Source organism: Cyprinodon variegatus, unplaced genomic scaffold, assembly GCF_000732505.1.
Source record: "Cyprinodon variegatus isolate N-32 unplaced genomic scaffold, C_variegatus-1.0 Scaffold404, whole genome shotgun sequence".
NCBI classification, from domain to species: Eukaryota; Metazoa; Chordata; class Actinopteri; order Cyprinodontiformes; family Cyprinodontidae; genus Cyprinodon; species Cyprinodon variegatus.
In genome coordinates, this window is record NW_015150857.1 from 494,946 (window position 1) to 519,989 (window position 25,044).

General features: G+C 36.4%; 1 protein-coding gene across 1 annotated transcript in view; it reads right to left on the bottom strand.

The window, feature by feature from the left end:
- Positions 1-14,148, bottom strand: part of LOC107093031 (protein FAM163A-like) — a 26,310-nt gene extending 12,162 nt beyond the window's left edge. The window contains exons 1-2 of the mRNA XM_015387831.1: positions 13,851-14,148; positions 13,247-13,299 (exon numbers count right to left, since the gene is read on the bottom strand). The gene's annotated coding sequence lies outside the window, so the exon portion shown is untranslated. The remainder of the gene's footprint in view (positions 1-13,246; positions 13,300-13,850) is intronic.
- Positions 14,149-25,044: the final 10,896 nt, after the last annotated feature.

Here is a 25,044-nt window from a genome sequence, read left to right on the forward strand (position 1 = left end):
GATGGATGGATGGAGATTTAACCTTTAACGGAACAGATTACTCTTCACAAAGGGATATTAAGAACAAAAAGAAAAAAAATCTATTTTAGATCAATACCTGTTTAAATCTTTGTGTTGCATCTGGAACAATTAATCATATAATTCTAATAAAAAACTAAATTTAATAACACGCATTAGGGTAAAAAAAGATTAGCCAAATATGACCTCTAAGTTCTAAATGCTTCAAAACGATGACTCCAGCTAAATCTCACAGCTATAGCAGAAACTAGTGAGAACCTAACACATCCTGTCACTGAAAACTGACCAGAAAACAAAAACCTAACAGGGCAACCATATTTACTTTAATAAAAAGAATAAAATACAGGCCTCAGTCCTTCCCAAAAACCATTGGGGCTTAAGATAAATTCTATTAAAGTTATCAACCAGTGTTTTCTGGTCAGTAGTTTTATTATACAGGAAAATTTAACTTTCAAATGATCAGTATTCTGGATCAGATCTGAACAGCCTGTTCAGATTTGGCTAAAATCTTTTGCTAAAATTACTGCTCTGAGTCAGTTGTTTTTTTGTTTTTTGTTTTTTTGCAAATGGCATGTTTTAGAGTCTGTATACTCTAGGCCAGGGGTCACCAACACAGTGCCTTCAGGGGCCTCAAGGATCACATGAGGAACGCTTTAGCCTCTTCTAAAAGAAAACACAACTGACCAGAGAGCTGAATCTACATTATATTTTATCCTGTTGCTCCTCTTTTTCAATCATATTTATCTTTATAGATATTTGAAAATGACAATATCTAAAATAAACCTTAGAAATATTACTATGAAGTTTAGGTAAACGTTGACTCTTAAAGTTCATATGTCCTGCTCTAGGCAGGGATTGTTATTTAATGCTTGAATTAGTTGATGATTATTATAAAAGTTGATTAATTTTGATTAATCTGATTAACAGATTAACCTAGATAAGATTTCCTTGTTTAACATTCATTAAAAATAACTTGTTGCCTTTAAAATCATGTGGATTATTTTCATTCTAATTTTTAACCCAAAGACAAATTTAGACACATGAGTAATAATTTTTAGAACCACTTTTTGTTGCAGGTTCAGATCTTTTGGAAAATGTTTATATCAGCTTTACAAAACCAAAGGATTCAATCTTTGATTATGCTTTTTTTTCTCCAAAAAATCTCAAGCTCAGTACGATTGTATGGTGACTGTCTGTGAGCATGAAGCCCTGCTGCTGATTCTCAGTTTGGATACAGGTCTGGGATTTGACTAGACCATTGAAACACAAAAATAAGCTTTGATCTAAAACATTCTAAAACAATCACGATGTTTTGGGTTTTAAATCAATTTGCAGAGTCAAACTCCAAACAACTGAAGAAGTGTTGGGTTGTTCTGTAGAGAAACTTCAGTCTCTCCTAATACAACTAATACAACAAGGGCTTACTGTATAATCCCCCAAAATTTAAAAACTGCAAATAATTGCTCACCTTTTCACAATCTTGCATCATTTTGAGTTACACTATCACAGAAACTCCCAGTAAAACAAATCAAAGTTTGTAGATGTGATGTAGAATATGGGAAAAAAAAGGGTAAAGAATTTAAAGCAGACTACATTTATATCTCTGTCATCCTTTTTCAAAGAATGACAGAGATGCATCAATTACACATAATTCATAGCTCAGAACCCCAACACAAACGCATTTGTAGAGGACGACCTGCTAAATCAGCATGTAAAACAAATGATTTTCACATTAATGCAGAATAATTCATGTGGCTCACCTCAGGCACAATGATTAATTTTAATGCTCCCATTATAACAATTACAACGCAGGGCAATTTTGTTGTTCTACTGTTCAACTTGATTACCTAAAACACGCTGAGAATTCTCAGCTGAGGAGCAACGATTAATTATAACAAGTCCTTGATTTAAACAAAAACATCTCCCCCTCTTAATGCTACTACAAATGCAGTCTTGCATGCCCTTCATGATCTTTAAAATTAATTAATTTTCAATTCAGCTTTCATTTATGTGTTTAAAAAAAAATATTACACTCGAATGTTTTGGATATTTTCCAGAAAATATAAGATATATTGGGTTATATGATGTGCCGACTGGTTATAAGAGGCATATTTTTATTGATTAAAGGTAATAAACAAATGCTCTGTCACCCTGCTGCCTAATTTCCAAGGTAGGTGGGGCATAATATATACCTGCTAAAATTTTGACTGTTCACAAAGTTCTAATGCTGATGGAACATTAAGTGGAAGGAAAAACAGTGGTGAAAAAAAATTGTGGAGTAATAGTGATATCCACAGTTTTGAAATGGCTTTGACATATGGTCCATCTTTGAGGAAGATCAGACACCAGACCCAATAATCCGGTTAACTTGACACTGGAAGTCTGATAGGTATGAGGATTTTCTTCGAACTCTTGCTGTCAGGTTGAGTGGAGGTTTTGGAGGACCCAAATGCAGAGATGGAAGCTGAAGTGGATTCTTGCAGATTGAATAATTAAAGGTGGCAACTGAGGCATAAAATAAAAAAAAATACAAAAAACTAGAAGACATCAGGAGATCAGAAGTCTGAAGAGTTCCCGAAGGGAAATCCAGATAGGTGACAGGAAGCAGCCCCAAGTTCAGCAAACAGGCAGAATCCAGTCCCAAGACAGGTCAGACAAATAGATCAGATGAGAACAGGAAGACTTAGTGGTTGAGAGGCAGAACAGGTCAGGATCAGGTAATCAGAAACACCAAGGTAGCCCTGAAACACTCTCATTACTGACTCGAGAATAATCTGGCATTGATGACTGGTTAGAGGACTCGTTAAATAGAAACAGTGATGAGAAACTGGGTGTAGGTAGGCGGGTGAATGAAATGAGTAATTAAGCCAGTCATCAGCGTGATCATCAGATCATGACATCTGCGGAGTCAGCAGCATCATACAGATGATCGAATTGAGGGAAATTTTAATGTGAACCACAGAAAACAGGCAGCAAAAAAGAACTGATATCCCAAATTAGGGATCCTGAATCGGATCGCCTGTGAGCCAGATGCAGCTGACTGTACAGTGTCTGAATATCCAATATTCAACTTGAAACTGACGTCACTGCAAGAACGCACTGTGCCCTGCTTTGCTGCTGGGAAAAAAATAAATAAAAAAATACCAGGAGAAGCAGTGTAAAAAAAAGCTGCAATGTTTAAGTCATAGTTTTTCAATCCAATGTAAAAAAAAAAAACATTTAAATATTTAAAAAAATGAAAAACTTCACACTAACATATGGATATTTACAGCTATTTTATAATTATTTAAGTATAAATAAACCTAACAGGTGGGTAGGTAGAGATGAAATATAATATATGCAGATAAATATTCAACTGTGCAGCAGTCTGCCCATTCTACCAAGAGGCAAAAACTACTGTTCCTGAGTTGCCTTAAATTGACCAAATTTTGTTGATATTGATTTAAAGAGGGACTATAGAAATTACATTTTTCAAATTTTATAAGAAATGTTTATTTATAATGGCATTATTGCTAGAAAGTGGAAAGCAGCAACTAGCATAAAATAATCAGAAACGGAGTTCATATTTTTATTTGAATTATTATGATTATTATTACATTGAATAACACATTTTAATTGCAGAGATCATAAAAGTTCTCTGCATTTAAAACGAGTTGGAAAAAAACCCTGAAATGGCAGGAATGGTCTTATTGATGCTTGGTCCAGCCTTTCTCCAATTACATGTACAATACTCGGGCTTGTAACAGGGGCTATTTACATTACAACAGTGACGGTTGGCAAGGTGGAGACAATACACAAACTTTCAGAGGGGAGGGGGATGTAGGAAAACCTGAAACTCCTGTAACTTGCAGGGTTAAAAGCCACCACTAAAGATAATATCCTTAACACCTCAGGAGCTATAAAAATAATAATAATTATTAAAAAGGAAGCATTGTTTTTATTGCTACTAGCTGTTAATTAGTCATACACTATCAAGATTCATAACATCAAAGAAATAATGATTGTTTTTTCTACTTAATTGTTAGATTACAAGAGATGCTTTAGACACTAACATGAAATCAATTAAATGTGTTTATATGTGTAACTGGACTCATGGTATAGATGATAATAAATGATAAATAGTAGGATTATATGTAAATGTGCACCTCAATTCAATCCTATGAATATGTAAATAATAAAAGTTCAGATATCATATCATTTTACACAAACTGATGTTTTTTTAACTGTTTATTTCTGTTATACATAATTATTTTCCATTAACAGCTAATGAAAACATATCTAAGAATAGATTATAACATCAAACCAATAAAAAACTAGACGTGATCTGCTCTTCCACAGCTCCCACTAAACAGTTATGTCTGTTCATTAAAAAATGTGTTAATTAAAGCAATGATTCCCCCTTATGTCTATACACATAACTCTGTTTATACAGATAGTGTAAATAATGAGAGATAAAAATGCAATGTCACAGAGTTTAAATGAGCATGCATGCCTCCAGTCCCTACAAGCCCACCATGCGGTACTCTCCATTGCATCACCATACAAAATGATAAACACAACATGATGTCATTGCTAATCCCTATTACTCTCTCTTTACTCCCCCCTTTTTTTTTATTACTGTTCAGTTCTTCTCTTTGCTTTCCTTTCAATTGTAAAATCCCATAAATCATTATCCTATTTGGTTTAAATATAGAACCTGTGTAGATTTACCAGTTAACCAAATATATATGGTCTTCCTTGATGTTCAGCAAAAAAGACAGAGCGATGGAACCATTTCAGAAACAACAATAATGGAGTTTGACAAACATGCCAACAGATTATGCGATTAAAGCAGGAAGTTAGGTGAAGGCTCAAATTCGAGAATTTCCAACAGAATGGAGAGACAAAGACACCACATGACACAGAGTGGAGGATGCACTTCATCTGCAGTGTTTCTGAGCCTTCTGAACATAGTTTATGGATTAGCTTAAGTGGGTCCCATGTTAACAGATCAAACTGAAAACACAAGTTTGAAAAAAAAAAAAAAAAAACAGGCAAACAGCTTCAAAAATCTGACCTGGAAAAGTTGGCAAGGTTTTATTTGAAATCCACCCAATTTGAGAGGTCACAGAAAAATCTATGTGATTTAAAATTTTTCTTTTATTCTATGCTTCCCCCGTTTAAAAAGGCATAATACATACTTTTTGTTATGGTTCTCCCCTTTTGGGACTTTGAGTTTTTAGTTTTCATTACCTAAGTAATTCTGTTTCGTTGATCTTTGGTTTATTTTCAATTTTGTGTTATATTTAAGCAGTCTATAGTTACTCTCTGCTGCCCCCTTGTTCCTTTCGCCTAGCTCCCTTCTAGTCACTTCCATCCACACCTGCTCCATATCAGCTGATTACCCCAGTCTTTGTTTTGTTTTCCATATACACTCTCCCTGTGCAGTTCTTCATTGCTGGTTTCCTGCCTACTTGGCTCCCCATGTGTGTTTTTGGCTGATTTCTTGGATTTTGTTTCTGTTACCATTAACTTCATTAAACCTACAAGAACTCATCTCTGCCTCCCTCATCTCTGCATTTGCGTCCTCAACCAACCTCCACCCCCACATTGACACTTTTTGTTGTTGTTTTAAGCCTTTAATCTTGATTGAAAAACTGAAGTCAAATTCCTTATTTGTGCAAAGCAATCTTGACTTTCAAAGTTGATTCTGCACTGCAAAAAATTGTAATCTAAATAAGTAATTTTTTCTTAAAATGGGTGCATTTTTTGTATTATCTAATTGTCTTATTCTAAGAGTAAAAATATTAATTCCGTTGGAAAATCATGCAATTTACCTACTCAAATTAAGAGTAAATTCACTTGATTTGAGAACACTTTCCCTGATTTCTAGATTGTTTTCCAGTGTGTTATTGAAGCACAATTGTTCTTGACAGTGAGAAAAAAGCCATATAAAACATTTTAAATGTTTTTTTCTTATTAAACACTTGAGATTCCCTTTCAACAAAATTGCTAGCTGTTGAGAGAAAGTACATAGAAACCAAATTAAACACAGGAAAGTCAACCATGACCACATACATTTACACCTAAACACATTTAATAATGATAAATTAAGGATATTTGTTTCACCTGAAATCCTCAATGCAGAGAATCTCAGGTTGGGATATAAATCCATAACATCCTTACTGCAAGGGAACAGTGCTGAAAACTGTCACCATGCAGTCTATCATTTCTTTTAACTGTATAAAATATCAAACTGAATATTGTGTTTCTCCTGCACAGGGAATACAGATGAAGACTCGTTAAAGTGGAGGCTCAAACAGCATATGGGAGTATGGCAGCACCTGCCACAGCTGTTGACATCCAAGGAGTAGGGAAGTTGTTTAAAGTTAAAATCAATGGCCCTGCTAGGCCAGTGTTTGCAGCTGGATGCTGCACATCTTTTTTAACTGTTGTGCAGAGTGTGATCTCTTCTCATATCTGTTGGGGTAATAGAATCAGAGGAACCAACTTATTGAAGCTCAAAAAGCTGATAAAAAAAAAAGAAGCCAACTTTGTTTGTGGAGCTCTTTAGATCCCCTAAAGATGATTTTACACACAACCATTATTCATGAAATTAAATTAAACAGACCACCCTGAGTACACTTTTCATCAGATTGTCATATAACAGTGTCTTCAGTCAGTCTGAGCATCCAAACCACTGCAGGAGATCCTTTCCGTCACATTGAGATTCCCTAGATATAAATGGGCACCAATTTGTTTCTTTTTCATTCTTCTCAAATTTCTCTCCTTAGAAATACATCTTACAGAGGGTATTGTGTGACTTCTCTAAATTTTCCAACAGCTGTTTCTTTTCTAAGAGAAAATGCATTCAAATTGTTCCATTTCCAAATATGTCTCAATTTAATAACCCAACTTGGAAGCATGATCTCAGCAATGTTTCTATAGAAGTATAAATAGTTGTGTCTCTCATTAGTTGTTTGGTTCTCAGTGGTGGTGCAGGGGCCTTGATGCAGCCGTAGCAGGTTTGAATCCTGGCCTGTCGACCTTTGTTGCATGTCTTCCCCCTCTCTCACCCATCCCAATGTTATGTTAATTTACTCTCAGATAAAGGCTACTTGAGCCATCTTTTAAAAAACTATCAGATTCTTCTCATGTTAATTTCTTTAATTTTCCTTCACAATTACCAAGACATAATTAAGATCAGGGGCATACTAATATGAGATCTCCACTATTTATCCCACTCCTCAAGTATTGCCCAAATGGTTTTCTCAACTCAACCTCCTTATTTGTTGCTCCTGAGGGCCCCTTTGTATAAATAATTCAGAATCAAATGAATAACTGTGGTACGACATGAATTTCCTCTGGGCTGGCATAAAATTATGTTCATGAAAGTGTCAGCAACAACCAACATGAGAATGATGGCTTGCATCTGTTTTGCTTCTTAAGGGAACAAGAATACCTTGCCATTGATGGAAGCACGAGTTCTGCTCTCTGCATAAAAAAACAGAAGGAAAATATGTAATTTTCAGATCATTGAAAAGATTTTGGAAACTGGGATTGCAATGTCTGTTATTGGACTAAAGTGGGACAAAATCAGACTGATCAAACACACCCCAAATTTTTAACAAATATTTCCGGATTAAATCAAGACTATGACGGACCGACCAGATTTAGCCAAAAAGAACAACATCTAAATGAGGTCTGGTGTTTTTGTCAGGGAGGGACCCAGTGCTTATTATCACAGGTTCCTGGTGCCACAAAGATTGGTGCAAATAATCTGTAACCCTAGCTGTAGGTTATTATGGTGCAATTAACTTTTGACATAAGGACAATTTAATTAGGAAAGCTCTTAACTACTTATTACCCACTCCTTTAAAAACATTTTTGCATTTGTCATGTTTGTTGGTTGCTTTTTGACCCACATGCAGAATCACACAGAGAACAAAGGTATAACCTTTTCCACAAAGTTGTGTGGAACAATAACAGAATCCACATTAAAGCCATTCAGCTGAAGATTATTTTCAACAACGGAGATATTCCTTGTCTTTGGATAGAATACCATCAGGGGTAATCATCCGGCGAAGATAGATTATCCTTCGCCTGCTTATAAACACACTAGTCATCTTGATGGAGAAGTGTTCTCAAGTGTGCAGCAACATTGGTCACCCCAGATACCAGCAAAGATCCTCTCTGTAACAGGAAGCTCACTCACACCAGAAAAAAAGCAAAACCCCAGAGACCCTAACAGTATCTTTACTGTACATAGGTTATCTAACTGAAACATGTAAGCGTAAGCAAAAAGAAAAGCATATATAGAGGAAAAGGAGTCTGTAAGGGGGACAAATTGCATTTTCTTTACAGAAAAAGCATAAAGAATTGTTCTGCTTTCTTATGCAAAAAAGTATTGCCCTTTAAAGTTTAATTAAGTACTCAATAATTTATAAAAAAAAAAAAAAAAAAAGTGAACAGAACATCAATTGAACAAACGCTAGTGCCCTTTAGAATAATTAAAGGTGGTATGAAACATCTCTGTCTCCCTGGGTTTGTCTTACAGTAGACAAATTCAATTCATTCACTGTTTAATGAGGGTATAATTACTATTTGAAACAATGAAGCATTCCAACTTTTTTCTAGATCATTACTGCAACTAAGAGTTTTTCCGAGTTACCAAACAGAGTACTTTTTGTGTATGACTTTGTTTTTAATAAGACACTCCTGATATTAAAGAAATCCATCTCTGTCAACATTTCTGTTGGTTTTATTTCTACAGTCCTCTCTGCGCACTGTGCAAAAGTAAATATACTGACATGAAACTATTAACATCTTTTTTTACTCCAAAAACGCACATCGCATTGCTTTGAGAGACGATTAAACCTTTGTCCAGATTATCATAGAAACCTCTTGTTTTTGTGATAACCTGCCATATACCCACATAAACGCAAAGTGAGGTGGAGAGGTTTCACACTCCACTTGTGGTCCTATATTTAGCGGCTTTGTCATCTCTCGACAGAGTGAAAAGCTGCAGATGAGAGGCAGCAGAGAAAGGTGTCATAATTTAATTCGTTTTCTCTGTGGGAAATGAAACAATCCTTGCAGCAGTCAGCTGCATTCACAATACCTCACATGAAGCTCTCACACACAAACACAAATGAATCAAACAGTGAGGGGGTAGAAGAAGAAAAAAAGAAAAAAAGAACATGGCCTCTCTCATACGCTTTATGTGGGATGTTGATTTGGGCTCTGAAATTAGGAGGGTTCTTCTCCCAGATGGTCCCTGAATGAGCCATGCAAATTAGAGGAGCTTCAAAATAAACCATTTAATTGGAAAACTCGAGTATGCACTGGGATATGACAACATTCTAGTAAAAAATAGGAAAGCAGAAAGAAAAAATATATCAGCTTATTAGATGAGAACTGTGTCATCTCTATTAACCTTGCAGTAAAGAGACTAAAAATACAGAAACTACTAACATATGAGATATCTCAAAAAATATATGAGAAAACAAAAACATTGTTGCCTTTAAAACAATATAGTATAAAACCACAAAGGAAAACAATCCTTTTTACTAATTTCTTATCCCACATGTTGCTGCAGACTGCCAGTTAGCTGGCTGAAAAAAGCAAGAGTCCTGTACAGCAGCAGCAAGGACCGCCATTTCCTTTGAATGCTTCGACACTGAATCCGAATAATGCAGTTGGAAGGAGTGATTTTCATGTAATCCCTTTGTTAAGTAGCATTCAGGAGACAATTAATTGTCTGTTATGTTAAGGACATGTTCCAATCAATGCATATGATGCAGATTTATGCCAAATAAAAGATTGCTCAAACAAACCAGAATACTTTTAACAGCGACATAGTGACATGCAAGATTACCTGAGGTATTTAATGAGGCCTTTTTCTAACTTAACAACAAACTTAAAGGCAAAGAAAACAGGCAGTATTTTTATTTCCACATCAATTCAGTGAAGATTTTTGAAGCAGTAAAAAAAAACATAAAAGCCCAGAATTTCCACAGATGTAGGGAAAATAATAAAGACACAATCAGACTGGCTTTGACACCTTTTGGGGCTATAAAGGTGGGTGTGTGAATATAAACAAGAAGGAAACGGAAACATGTTTTATTACATGTATGATCAGCAGGGCACATTGCCGTGGATGCAGTTTGTTTCCAAACACACATTCATAATTAATTTGGCAACATAAGCTGTTTCTGTGCTAATCATGAAGCAAACACTGAAATTATGACAAAAAAGATCTGTTTGTACAAATTAACCACCAGTAGCTTTGGTTGATTAATGTCATGTTCAGTTGCTCACAGCAGGCCTATTTATCTTTTATGATTTTTACGGCTCCTTTTTCTGTTTTGGGAATATAAGAATTGTGCTCCTTCCCATAGATACTTTGTGTCTAAATTACATGTTCCCTACTAAGAACATTTAGTCTTTTGTTAGATGTTTTTTTAAACAATATTCTCATGTAAATATATAGTTCCTACTTTTTCTCTTTTATTAATATTTTATTAATATTCCCCAGGTTTTTTCATTTTTCAAAGGTGAAGACTACCCAACTTTATCAATGACTCAAAATCAGTAATAAACTTTTTTATTTTACAGACAAAACAAATAAATACAAATTACTATCTATCATATTCAAACATCTGCCATGTCTACCTATACAAAATTCTGGTAAAGTTGACAAAGACCAGCTGCTCCTGCAGGGGAGGACATTTTCACTTCAGGACAAATTGTTATCGTTGATTGGTCTGTTGCTGACGACCCACTAGATAAAATCGTGATCAGCCAAGTTTAATTGAACTGACAACAGGAACCAGCAAGCAGATAGAGGCTCCCGCTATTTACTGAGGCGGTTTAATTGAGCTGGGCATAATTTCACAGCGCTGTTGCTGTTGTCAATACAGATTGTGTGGAAAAGCAAAATGTCGAGCTATCAATGACAGGCAACCCATGAGGAACATTTGCTGTGTTTGTGTTCAGTGTAATGCATCTTTACGTCTCTATTATTCCCCACATATAATATGTAGTAGATGAAGAAATGTCCAAAACTTCCGGTCTAAACTTCTTTGTGTGTGGGTTTCAGAAGTTCACTAGCAAACGTATATAGACCAGTAAGGAAAAAAGCTGTATACAGGGTATCTACATTTACATATAAAAAGGTTGAAATTGGAATATGAATTAAAACCTTTAGTTGCCTTATGGTTGAAATTAAATAATTTACCAAAAAAGATTTTTAAAGTCTGAAAGAATAGACTAAACTGCCAGTGTGGACGTCTGGCATAAGTAAACTCTGGATTTATGTCTAGATTTGCTTGCAGATTAACATAGTTCTTTGTGCATGCTTATTTTAGAATATGTATTTTATTTTTTTATGTATTTATTTATAAGATGTTGAACGGATAGGAGCAACAAACAAGAGGTAGGAGCTACAATTCGGAAGGAGCCATTCTCCCTCTAGCCACTGTGATCCGACCAGGAGATTAAGAAGTCGTGGAGTTAATAGCAAGACAAGAGAACATTGACCCCTATAGATGAAAACCAATAATATGTCTAAGCAGGTAGTTTCATATATGTTTTGCTGCTTAACAATAACTTTTAGCACTCTTAGCTCTAGTGTTTAAGGCAGGCAGCCCTCAAGGGTTGCTGTCCTGCAGGTTTTAGAGGTTTCCCTGCTTTAGCAAAGCTGATTATGATGATTGCATTTGAGCAAAAGCCTGTTAATCAGCTTTGAATTAAAATCAGCTGTGCTGGAGCAGAGAAACCTCTAAAACCTGCAGGAAAGAGGCCCTTGAGGACCGACTTTGGGCATGCCTGGTTTAAGGGGAGCTTAGACTGCTTCCTTTCTTGATGGAAGGAAGGAAGAAAAGAAGGAAGGGTATAAAAAGGACACATAAAATGAAGCAAAATCAGAACAGGTACACTGGGAGGAAGATAAGGGAGGACAAATGGAGTGGTGATAGGAAGGAAGTGAGCGTACTGGGAATGACATAAGCAATGTGGAGGGCCAAAATAACAGGGGGATAAAAAGAAGAGAGAAAACAATAAAGAGAAGGAATAAAGGGAAAAAGGACAGAGGATAGAATTAAAGAATGACAAAGGGAAGGATTTAAGGAAGAGAGGGCAGGGGGCAGGGGAGTGACAGAGACAATAAAAACATTTATATGACAAGGAAAAAAGTTTTCCAATGATTTATTTTCTCACAATTTTGTTTTCCCTACTTTTAAGCTGCTTGCCTCACTGCGTTCATCACAGTCCAAAAAACAGAGAGGACACATTGTATTTTTCTTTAAAACTATGATCTATGTATTACTCTAGCAGGCATGGTGGAATAATTGTTGCTTTTCTGTTTTAAAGAAGGGCTTAACATTATTGTTTTGAAGTTCTAAGTAAATACTCTATGCCTAAAAAATATTGATGAAATCCCAGTTAGTTCCTTTCAAAAGAAAGGATTTTACAACCAATGACAGACGGGATGACGAGAACATACAGCCTGACTACGAGAGCAAGAGGCGACGGCAGTACCTGATATATCCATCCCTAAATGATATGAATATTTTGTTAAGGTGGCCAACTTCTTTACTGGAAATCACAGTGAAGCCCTGCAAAATTTAAATCCTGCAGCTTTCAATTATTCAAGCTTTGTTCCTTGAACAATATTTTTCCATCACTGGGGCAATTTAGCCAGGTAGTAAAATCTCGCCTTGTTCTGCCTCATCCGCCGCTGAGAGCACTGATGTCAGCGTGTGAGGAGAGGAACAGATCCAGCTCCACATCTAGGACAGATACACCTGCTGCCAGAGCACCTGCTGCCAGAGCACAGGGGGACAAATCCAGGAGGAATGAGAAAAAACTCTGATGACAAGTGAGAGCATTCATTTTCAAACTCCTTGCCTTGAATTACTCATCTTTTAATTCCCGCAAGATTAGAGTGATCTTAGTTGTTTAGACATTAAAATTAGTTTTTGATTATTGCTCAAAGTTTAGTTTATGATGGATCATTCTGTTTTGAAGTCACAACTTAAAGCATAGGAAACACCAAGAGCAAAAAGCAGATGTATAGATTTGGGCTGATATGAGTGCAGAAGCACCTTCTATTACACGGTTAGCCCAAAACATAACCCCCAAGGCAGCAGACAAAACAAAAACAACATTAATCAATGTATCCAGCTTTCAACTGCAACTTTGACAATGCATTAAAAAGAGTTATCACTCATGCACCGGCAGATTTTACCTTTCGAAGTCACCATCTGGGAAATAGCATCCTTGGTTGTGCTCCTAGAGCCCCTGTAAAGGAGGAGAGAAAGGGGGGATGAGATCACATTTAACCATGATGTCAAGAGACACCTCCGACCCCGGCAGCTAGAGTAGCTGAGCTGGACTGAGCCAAGGTGAGGGGCAGAGAGTCACCTACGTGGATCTGTCTTCATTAGGATGCAGAGTGCATCCCATCATTTATCACTATCAAGTCATTTATCAGCTCTGCATTGAGCTTTCCTTCTGCTGCACATTTAGTATGTCAGTTCCTATAATACGAATAATATATCTGCTCATATTTACTAATTATGAAGGTTTGTACCTCAGTATAATCACATTAGTGCAGTATATGCTTGTTTAATTAAAAAAATCATTCTACTTTATTTTCCCTTTCCTTCCTCTCATGCTGATCAATTACTCAACCTCTATTTAATGAGCACCTTATGCAAGAACTGTACAGGTCCTTACATTTAAATAAAAAAAAAAAAATAACAACATGATCAATAATGTTTTAAAAGATTTTTATAGGTTATTTACATATTCTCCCATTAAGCCATAAGCCATAATTTAACAGAGCTTACCTTTTAGAGTGAAGAATATCTGAACAACCTGTTAGAGAGTCCAGTTCCTCTCACATTTACTTCCAGAGAGCTGCAGACTCCAGCACCGCTCAAAGTGATTGGAGATGCCAGGAGCCCGTTATCTGTTTTCCTAACCACAATCTATGAAGTCAAGATCTGCGGCTGCTGAGCTCCGCTTTCTGCACGCTTCTCTCGCAGCCAGGTGCCGGTGAGGAGCGCGGGGAGTTACTCATGGCGCATCCCCTGTGCGTCAGGCGCTGAAGACGGATGATGAGAGGCGCCTGCAGCAGCAGCAGCTGCAGCCTGGCTGCGGAGCGTCACAGCGCGGCATGGCTGCGTCCTCAGTGGACAGCAGGGGGGGAGGGAGGGAGGGAGGAGGGGGCACCCGCTTCCAACGACCCCGGTGGGCAGAGGCGGTTCTAGACTAAATTTACCAGGGTGGGCAGTTTTTTTTTATGGGGGCACCAAGCAAAAGAATGAAGCAAATAAAGGAAAAAAAATGGCAAAAATGTAATTTCTGGTTATGTGAACAAAAGAGTCATCTTCAGCTTTGGAATCTCAAGATGACTAAAGTTAAAAGTGCAACAACGTAATTTTAAAATAATGAATTAAATAAAATTGTTCAAAAAAAAAAATAGATTAGTCGAAGGCACTTATGCATTGTGGTTATCATAATTTATTAATCATTATTTTATTCTGCATTAAGTCTTTGGTAAAGGGACCAGTTCTATAGGGACACTGGCCCCCCATTGGCCACTGTACCAGAACTGCCCATGGTGGTTAGGCACGATCAGCATAACCCACCTAGGGTTAAGCACTGTGTCATTTATCATTTATATGTGATGTCAGAGTAGTTAGGTAAATATGTATAAAAAAAAAATAAAAAATTGCAAATAAGGTTTTAATTTATAACACAGTAACATATTTCCAAACCAGTAGCTAATCTGCAGCTAATGTTATACTCAACACAAAACAATTTCATCCAAATTTCACGATTTATCTAATTTTTTATACATAACTAATTCCTGTTTACTTTTTAAAATGAATTTAACAAAAACCTATCAAAGAATCTTAATAATACATATTTATTTTATAATAAATCTTATTTATTTGAAATACATACACATCGGGTTTATGCATCTAGTATATGCTTACTCAAAATAATTACTAATGAGTGTGTTTATTTCAAATAGATACATTTGAATCTTTGGATTGCCTAAAGGTACCCTGATTATTATGAAATTTAAATAATAAAATGATAAATACACACATTAGAATAAATTATGAGTAACTATACTTTATTAATTCTAAATACATAAACCTGACATTTATCTATAAAAAGGTTAACAACATGATGGAAAGGGTTCATGAGTCCTTTCTTATGGAGTTGGATCCCTAACCCTTTGTGATTTATAAATGGAGAAACAATGAATACTGGTGAACCCTTTCAGGTGAGCTGGTCTATTACACAAACAGCTCATCAACAACTCACTTAGGAAGTCCCCAAGAAAGAAAAACAATAACTATCTCAGCAGGATTCAGTATTAAGAAAGAGACAAAAAAAAACAAAAAAACTCTGATAATCCTGCAAAAATTTGGATCAACCTTCTGTGGGCAGATCAGACAAAAGTGGAGCTTCAAAAAGGTTTGCATGTGATGTAAAACTAAAGCAGCATTCAAGAACAGTACTGATAGTCAGACATGGAGGTCTGGTGTTGCTCTACTAGCTGATTGAACCAAAAATCTAGCTTTTTATCAGAAAATGCTAGCAGTTAGAGATCTGAACCTCAAATACTTCAGGATAGATCAGCAGAGTAAGGATCCGAATCACCACAGCAATTCCGACCCTGACTGGCTAAATAACAACCCCAAAAAGGTTTAATTGGGGTCAAGTCAAAGTCTGGATTTAAAGCTGATTGAGATGAAGCTGGACAGAGGACCAGGGACCCTAAAGGCATTTAGAATCATTGAAGCTCTTTGTTCTTCCTTTTTTTTTCCTAATAAAAAACTAAATTTACAAGCAGAATGTAAAAACTATCATCAACACCTGGTTCAATAGCTTGCAAAATCCCCCAGTAGCAAAAAAAAAAAAAAGTAAAGTATTTTTTTTAAACTTTGAGAAGAAATTGGAACTGTTTTTTTCCATCCAGGCTTCAGTTAACAGCAATCTGTGGCACTTGTTCACACAATTATTCGCCTCTCATCCTCCCTAAAGCTTTGCAATCAGCTTGTGGCCTAGAATTTGGCCTGGCCAAATTGTAAGACATAATTCCTTTTTTTTTTTTCCATTTGTTCGACACTCTGCTGTTGGATTACTCCGGTGCTTTGAATACAATCCCTGTTCTCTCTACGAAGACTCAGATGTCTGACAGATGGCTTAAGGTTTGACTCTGGAAAACTTGTGGATAGTTTCATTGTTATTGGCTCAGCTCCTGTGAAATCAAAATAAATTTCCTAAACCATCCCTCTGCCACTGTGGTTGGATTGCAGCACTTTTAATAATGGCCAGATATTTTCTATTTTGGTTTTCTCTGGCCAAAGAGCAAAGTCTGGCACTTTGGCAGTTTGTCAAACTTTGCACATTGAAGGAGACAATTAATAGCTCTTTCACCGTGAATAGACCAGTTCCAGTTTACTTAGAAACTACCTAATTACCCTGAACCAATGGACAGTTAACATTTTCTTGAGATCCTGATGAATTACTTTCTTATTGCAGATTTCTTTTCTCTATTGTCACATTTAAATGTCTGGTGGTCAAACGGATTTTAATATAGGAACTCAATAACCTAAGTGAATTAAAATGTTGATTTTCAAATACTGATATTTTTTTATTGAGTTGAAAAATCTATTCAATTAAACTAAAAAATCCTTTGTTAATCACAAAGGGAAATTAAATGTTGTGGTAACTCATGGGCAGCGAGATGCTATAGATGTTGATAGATGTAGGCAAAAAGGATCAGAAATCTATCCTTCCATTCTGGTTCTTTGTGTAAATATTACTGGGCTCTTATTGAATCACACATTAATGGTCAGTATCTGCATTTTCTTGGTTCATTTTCACAACCTGCACCCTTATCTGATAACTGGTTGGCCTGTAGGATCAAGAGATCCCTTAGACATCATGAAGTAGGCTAAAACATCTCTAAAAGCAATAAGTCACATCAAAATCAAAAATCAAAAAGAAGCGAATTCCTATTAGTCCTGAAAAGGGCTACAGGAGGCTTAGAGTTCCTTTTCCATTATACTGAGGTTAAATTTTGTCTTCACCATCAATGATATCCTTCATTTTAAAAATCTAAGTATGACATCTTTTAGGGAGAAATACTTTCTCATAGCAATATATCATTCTCTTTTCAGACTTAGTAAAGGCGCTTTGTTGGCTTTATCAACAGATTTCGTTGATCGTTGCTGTTACCTCTACTGTCTGATCCAAAGCAATTGGCCCTCTGAGACTTTTACCTCAGCTATTGTTTCCTCTCTTGCTGACAGAAGTAGAAGCAGCACCAAAACATTTGTGATGTTAAGAACTTCAATGCGATGGCGCCTTTCCTTAAATCTTTCAGTTTAGCTACTGTTTAGGTTCCATTATCCAATTACTCTCAGCTCTTAGTTACATCCCAGATTGATCCGGATCAGTACCATCAAAGGACTGTGTTTGCTTCCAAGTTGGAGTAAGCGAGACCATTAAAACGGAGCACCTTTATGGCGTACTTAGTCGCTAAATGCTCAAATAAGTCAATTCTGAACAGCCTTTTCTATTTATTTTAATATGGCATAGGTTATTGGCCCATTCATAAAGCAATTCAATCAGAAAATCCCCTGATATTTCTAAAGGCCAGTCTGCTGCAGAGCTGATATAGGCTGACACACATTGTCCCTTCAGTGGCATGCAAATGTGATATTTTTATAAAAAGGGTTCATAACTCCCTCCTGGCCTGGGAAAGCCTAGAGATCATTCAGTGAAGTGCTCCTAAGTACAGGGATGTCTGGCTTTAAGAGCTGTATAAAGTCGATATCTTAGTCAATAGAGACTCCATAAGGAATTAGCAACCTTTGTTTTCTTTTCATTACAAAGGGCAAAAAAAACAAAAAAACAAGCAACAACATCTTGCTGGCATAAAATGCTTAAAACTTTTTGGTATATTTGGTAATTTCAAAAGATAATTTAACTCTCAGATTTGATTTTAGACTGGATGAAATGTTGAGGCATTATTGCTGTTCGGTATGAAGGACGCCGTTTTACTAGAGTTCAGTTTTAATTAGATAATTGACTAGAAAGCCATTTCATGCTCTTGCGTGGGCTATTCCTCCATTATCTCTCCATCAATTAAGCCGATATTGTAAACGATCGAAAGTGTGACATTTGCAATCAAAGGATGTTGCTGAGAATAAACCTCATGCAGTTGTTTTCATTACAAACCCTGCAGCTTGAAACTAAGGGCAGACTGCTAAATATAATTAAAACTTTGAGGATAAAAAAAGTACATTTTCCAGGTTCATGTAATGTTTACCTGCTTTTTTTGTGGCCATTTTAAAGCCAGTTGCTTCAATGAAAAGAAAGGCCTTACATATGGCCATAAAACAGACTTTCCTGAAAAAGTCACAAAAAACCATAGCCTCTTTTAGTGGGACTAAAAGTTTTTTGATGAAATGTTTAATTGTTTTTAAACAACCAATTTTACAAAAAAAAAAAATGCTTTTCAAGGTAGTTTCTGGAAATAAAGGTAGAGAAAAACTACAGAGGCAAACATTGTGACAAAGTACAGTCATATATCTGAAAATTATGTGACATGGATGGATGGATGGATGGATGGATGGATGGATGGATGGATGGATGGATGGATGGATGGATGGATGGATGGATGGATGGATGGATGGATGATTGGGATATTTCTTAAGCTATCTTTGGTTTGATCAGCTCAGTAGAAAGAAACTACAAATACTTTTATTTATGTGGACTTTTTAATCATAATTATTATTACATTATATATTTTATATAACTTCTTCAGTAAAGTTTGGTCTTTGTCTTAAAGTCACTCACCTATAAACAACTTTTTGTCTGTCTGTAAAAGGAACGATACATTCATTCGGTTGCTCTCTGAGGGCATCAGAGGCTGAAGACTGGAGCAATTGAGGATTGAAAATACATCAAACCAACAGTCATATTTATTTAAAATATTTTGGATTTCAAAATATAAATTGATGAAGAGAGGAATAAAGACAGTTAAAGAATTGCAGGTAAATGTATTTAATTCCATGTTATGGAGGGGAATTGTTATGTTTGATAGCATGTAGTACACTAGAAATTTCTTTAATTCAGTAATCTGTCATATTTTACATAGAAGGGGATTTAGCAGAAAGTCTACTCTCTCATCTTCACCCTCAGGCTTTAAGAGTTTGTTTGGTTTGAGATGCAGCTGGATAAAGACACTTCCCCACCTTGCCGACCACCATCAAGACTGATTGTAAGGTGAAGCACTTTGGGGTCCTTTGACTTGATAAAGAAGCACTTCATAAATACAAAAGTTGTGCTTTAAAGAAAGGAGATGTATCTATAATATAACATGTGTGCTGATGACATGAAAGGGTTGCCACTCTGAAATCTGCTGCTAGTTTGGTTGGAGATTTTACAACAGAACTGTGACTTCTGCTTTGCTGAGGTAAGTCGCAATATTTCACCTCTTTTTTTTTTATGACACATCTCTGAGTAACAGATCTTCTTCACAGAAAGGTTGGAACTGATTGCTGAGGTGCAGAATTCTCCCATTTGTAGGGAAATTCTGTAACAACTTTATGAAATGTGATATCCACTGTCACGAAATAAGATTGTCATGAAATTAACAGGAACTCACCAATGTGCCAGGTACTAAGAATAAAGTTTGGAACTACTTGCCTTAATAATGAAACAAGGTTTTCAAATTTTCCCCCAAGATGAAGACCGTAGTGTGACGTGAAGGGGACCTTACAGAGACCTGTAGTCTTGGGTCAAAACTTAAAAAGGGGCAAACACAAGGGGAAAAATCCTTGTACTAGTAATTTTTTAAATCCTGGTTAACAGGCCTTGAAATGAAATATAGTAGCACTGTCCATATCAATTTAATTCCCAGCTCAAACTGTTCATGCAAACAAGGTCCTTCTTGAGCATAATGTTAAATAATGAGAAGATTTAGTCTGCATAGCTTCTCTTATTTAAGTATCATCCTGATCCTGTTAATGACTCATCCTTTAACAGTCCTTTGCCTCTGTCTGTCTGCAGCTAAGCAAAGCTAGTTTTATAGCAGGGGGCTAATGAAGGCAGCGCCAGTGGGGAACTCTAAGATTACTGCTCAAATTGAATAAAAGAGACGACACATTACACCAGCTTAGATGATCCAACCCACTGCACTGATTAATTTAAAACCTTGACGACATTACGCACAGCTCATGGAGACACACAAACACAAATCACACAAATGGGCTCTGTTAACCTGGCTGGCCCTTTTCGCTTAAAACAGTCTGTGCATCCTTCCTGTTCTTTTTTTCTCTGCTGTGTCTCACAACCTCCCCCCGCAGCCTTTCATGACTAGAGTTCATTACATCCTTGGCAGGGTTCCTCCGATGAAATTAGAAAGACAACAGGAATCACAGTGGATCAGGAGGACGTTTACAAGGGGTGAAATCAAGAGCATGTACGCGTGTGCGTCTGACGGATAAATCTAATCTTAGTTGATTCATGAGCAAGCTTGTCTGCATGCATCTGTGATCAACTTCCTTTTAGCATGTGAGGAGACAGAATCGCTTCTGACGGGGAACACAGCTCGAACGCAACGCTCTGGGACAAGTCACAATGGCTCTTTAAGCAGGACCAGTTACTGGGGACAGAGCTGCCCGAGTTCATTTAGTCACTCAGCAACTAGTGACGATGTTCCTTTCAGCTTCTCTAATAACAAAGAAAGAGAAAAAGACAAAACATTTCAGGCGGGGAGGATATGTGGAAATGCTGTTTATCCCTTTGAGAGTTTGTCGTTTTTTTTCTCCCTTGACACCCTGATAAATATTCCGTTCTTTCAGAAGAACTCATTGAATTTCTGAGTTTAAAATCATCTCTGAAAAGGGAAGTGGTGTGAAATAAAAGCTATGCTTTTATGCATTAGATATAATCTATCAACATAAAACAGTGATATGTTTGAGGGGTGTTTGCATGAAGGGCCTATAGACTGTATTTGAAGTCCCCACACATAACTGAAATCAAGGTCTGAGACTTCCTTCAACTTCATCCAGTTTTTAGCAGATTTACCGCTAACTTTTTGGCTATTGCTGCACAAAATTTCAGGGCAAAATTCTGCTGCAGCTTTATCCACAATTTTCCAGGTTCTAGTGTTTCCTTAACTTCTCTCTGGTAAAACAATAGAACTCATGATCATGAACCCTGCTGCAGCAAAGCGTCCCACGATGCTTCTTACTCTACGCTTCACAGCTGGTGTGAGATCCTGTAACTGAAATGATTTCCTCCTCTCAGAAAGTTAAGCTAATTTTACAGTCATCACTGTCATATTAACAGTAACAACTCTCCTGCTGTAGGTCTCATGATCACATTTTAGGTTGTTTGGAGACTTCGTTCAGCATCTTGGCTCAAGGTTAACTTGCCTAGGGGAGCAGACCTGGGATTGTCCTCCACTTGTGCTGTTTTTCAATTGAGTGGCTGATTACAAGTTGTTTTGAGACCTCTCTAAATCCCTTACTAGACTCACAAGCTGCAATCTTTTTAAAGGTCTCAGACAGCTCTATCAAACCACTGTGGAGTTTCCTTTGATTGCCACAGTCAGAAACGCAGAAAACTAAATTATTAAGGTTTCAAACAGAGCAAACCGCCTACAAAATGTATGGAAATTATGTACTAAACCCGTGGATCTTAGGGTAATACACAGATGTGAGATGTTTAAGTAGGGTTAAATGTGAGGTCTCTTAATGTATACCTAACCAGATTTCTTTTTTTTTTTATCATATTTTAGAAAAAAAAAAATTTTATTGTTCATTTTATATCTACTATATCTAACTAAAGTTTCTTCTCTGTTCATGTATGATTGGAAGGGGAATAGCCTCATCCTTTTTTTTTACATAACTGGATGATTTCCTTCCAGGAATGCATCTTCCAGCACCTCAGATACTGCGAAAACAGTTTTTTTGTTCATACAACTTAAAAATTAAAAAAGCCAATCAAGCATCTGCTTATATATTTTTTTATTGTTTCTGGACTGAAAAATGCTTGTCACATGGATGTAAACACATCTGAGGCCAAATTTAAATTTAGAGTGAAAAAATTGGACACAAACACCTATAATTTTGTTTAACTGGGAAGCTGGCTGCATGCTGTTGGCATTGAATTTGAATTCGGCCAAAAATAGTCACCGGTTTGTTTGGTTGGGGGAAAAAACTAAAAAGCAACTCATCTTTCTTCACAATCATTTTCAAAAACCACCATCAGGTTTCCAAAAACCTCTGCCAGGGGATAAAATAATAATAAAAACAAAACAAAAAAACCAGCTCGTTTGTACAATTTTCCTAAATTATGTTTATATCCATGTTTTAAGGTTTACATTAGATAACTACTCTGTTTACAGCAGAGCAATAAAAAAGAAGATTGGTAACGTTATATTTCTGAGAATGTTGACATTTTCTAGCAGATAATTGTTTGCGATGTCCCCCCCCCATAAGTAAAGTTATTCCATTTAAAGAAAAGCTCTGTGCAGCTCAGAATGCTGTATCCATGTATTCATGGAAAGTTGAGTGGAAGGAAACAATGTGGAAGATTCCTGGTGAAGATCCCAGTCATCCAGGTCATAGTCATTCCAAAAAGATCCAAAAAAACAATCCACTGAACTTTGTTTTCCAAGTACAAAGATGTTTAGCTTCCCATCCAGGAAGCGTTTTCAATTCATAATGTCAGAATCAGTGTTGAGTTCCACGCTTTCTAAAGTGGACTAAAACAAAACTGAAATAACAGTTCCACCCTTTAGGAATGGGGAGTCGTTAAGGTCTTTGTTAGCCTGCAGTATTGTGATAGATTAAGGTGCACAGAAAATGGAGATTACTATTTTTTTTTTCTTTTGAAACTAAACCAAATTTTGCCTTTCCTTTGGAAATCAACATCCAATGTGAAGTTACAAAAGTCTGTGAATTAAGAAGTCATGTGTCTGCTGGAGATGACCCCTGCCAACACAGTTTAAAGTATCAATATGTGGTTTAATGATCATGGTAAGTCAGCTGATTTGTCCAAAAGCCATTAAAGAATCCACAGAGTATTTCTAAAGGAAGAGGAAAAAAATCAGGATCAGCAAATAAGCTAAAGATCAGAATTAAAACAACCTGGTTCTCCAAAACACCTGAGCAAAACCTCAGGCTGATCTGTTGTGAAATAATAAAAAAAAACTTTTCATCAGCTGTTAGATGCAACCATTTAAATGAGCAGGGATATCCCACTCTGTGTATAATTCAGTTAATGTTAATATAACTTTTTAAATAGATTTCACCAAATAAAAACAAAATGTTTGTTTTGTTACTATCAAAAATCAAAAGGACTTGATGGTAAGGTATAACTTTTTATAAATTTGAAAAAAAAGATGTAAAAGGGGTGTTTATTTAAAGTATTTACAGCACAGCTGAAAGACTGTAATTGCGTTGTACTTTTCAAATTGAGTTTGCTGCAATAAATAAATGCAATCAAAAGTTAAAAACTGTGTTGTGGCCAGAACGATCATTAATCTGCTAAAAGGCTGAATTTTCTTTAGATGTAATTTAAAGCAATAAAATTCTGTGGTGATTTTTATACCATGCTCCATAAAGAAGTAGTGAGAGAGAACTGCTTTCCTAGAGCTAAAAAAGCTGCAGTTTCTTAATTCGCTTCTTCCATCTTTACCATCAAAGCCACAGTATCTCAGGTCTACGCAGTGTAATGTAGGACAAGTAACCCATGCTTAATATCCTGTAGTCTCCAGAGGATATGACTGCAGCCGATCCATCAGGGAGGCGCAGCTCAGATCACAATAAGCTGAGAGCTAATTAGATCAGTTTGTCATCACCACGAAAGCTCTTTGGGGCCTTGCACTGCAGCATGTTACAAGCATATGCCCAGAACCTGTCAAATGATTTCCACACCAAATCAGTGGAAAGTGGAGCTTCAGCATTGATCCCACAGGTAAAACTGGCTCCATTTTTCCTGCTCTTTTTATTTTCTGCACCTTTATTACCACGGGAGGTATTCCAGTGGGTATATTAGTCAGTCGTGTTAACACGCTCTGCTGGGCTCTTGATCAGATTTTAATTACATCCTGTAGAGCAAAGTGCCACTGTCTTTTTCAGTGCAATGTATAAAAAAAAAGAAAACTTGGCACAGAAGATAAAGACTGGCCTCCTTGCACGATGGGTGTTAACAGCCCCTAGTTTTTGCCCGGCTCACGTCTGGTAAAGAGTCTTTAAGCTTATTACTAAGACTTTTCTCCACTCTGTAAAAGTAATGTTCTGCCAGCTCAGCAAATCCTCTTTTCTCTCTTTAATTTGCTTGGAAAAATTACTCGTAGTCTATTAATATTAGGGGAAATTAACCAAAAAACCTTCAAATTCTTCATTCTTTCTGTTGTAAGAATTTATTTTTATTCTGGTAAGCATTCCTAACTTCTTGATGTGTGAATTAATGGTTAATTGAATTTGGGTGCATTATCCTGACCAAACACTAAACGAGCGAAAGATCATTTCAAGGTTCTGTGAGCTGGAAAATGTAATGACAAGCAGATGTTCGTGTTAATTTGGAGAAAATGTCTTATCCTCATAACATTTACAACGACTGGCTTCATCGTGTTTTTAATATATATTCATATTATTATGCCTTGTACCTTTCAGCATGTTGTCTGGTTACAGCCTCAGTCTTCTGAGTGTTTTATTGGGATTTTATATGCGCTGAACATTTGTAATCAACTACCCGTAATTTAATTCAATTCAGTTTATTTACATAGCACCAATTCACAAGCCATCATTTCAAGGCACTTTATAGGGACAGTTCAACCAGATCATACAGTCAGACTGGTTCACACTTTCAAGAAAAACCAGCTGATGATTACATCGACTCATTGTCTCAAATGCAATCCCTCATAAGAAGCATGATTCCAGCGACAGAGGAGAAGAAAAACTCCATTTTAACAGGAAGAAACCACCAGCAGAA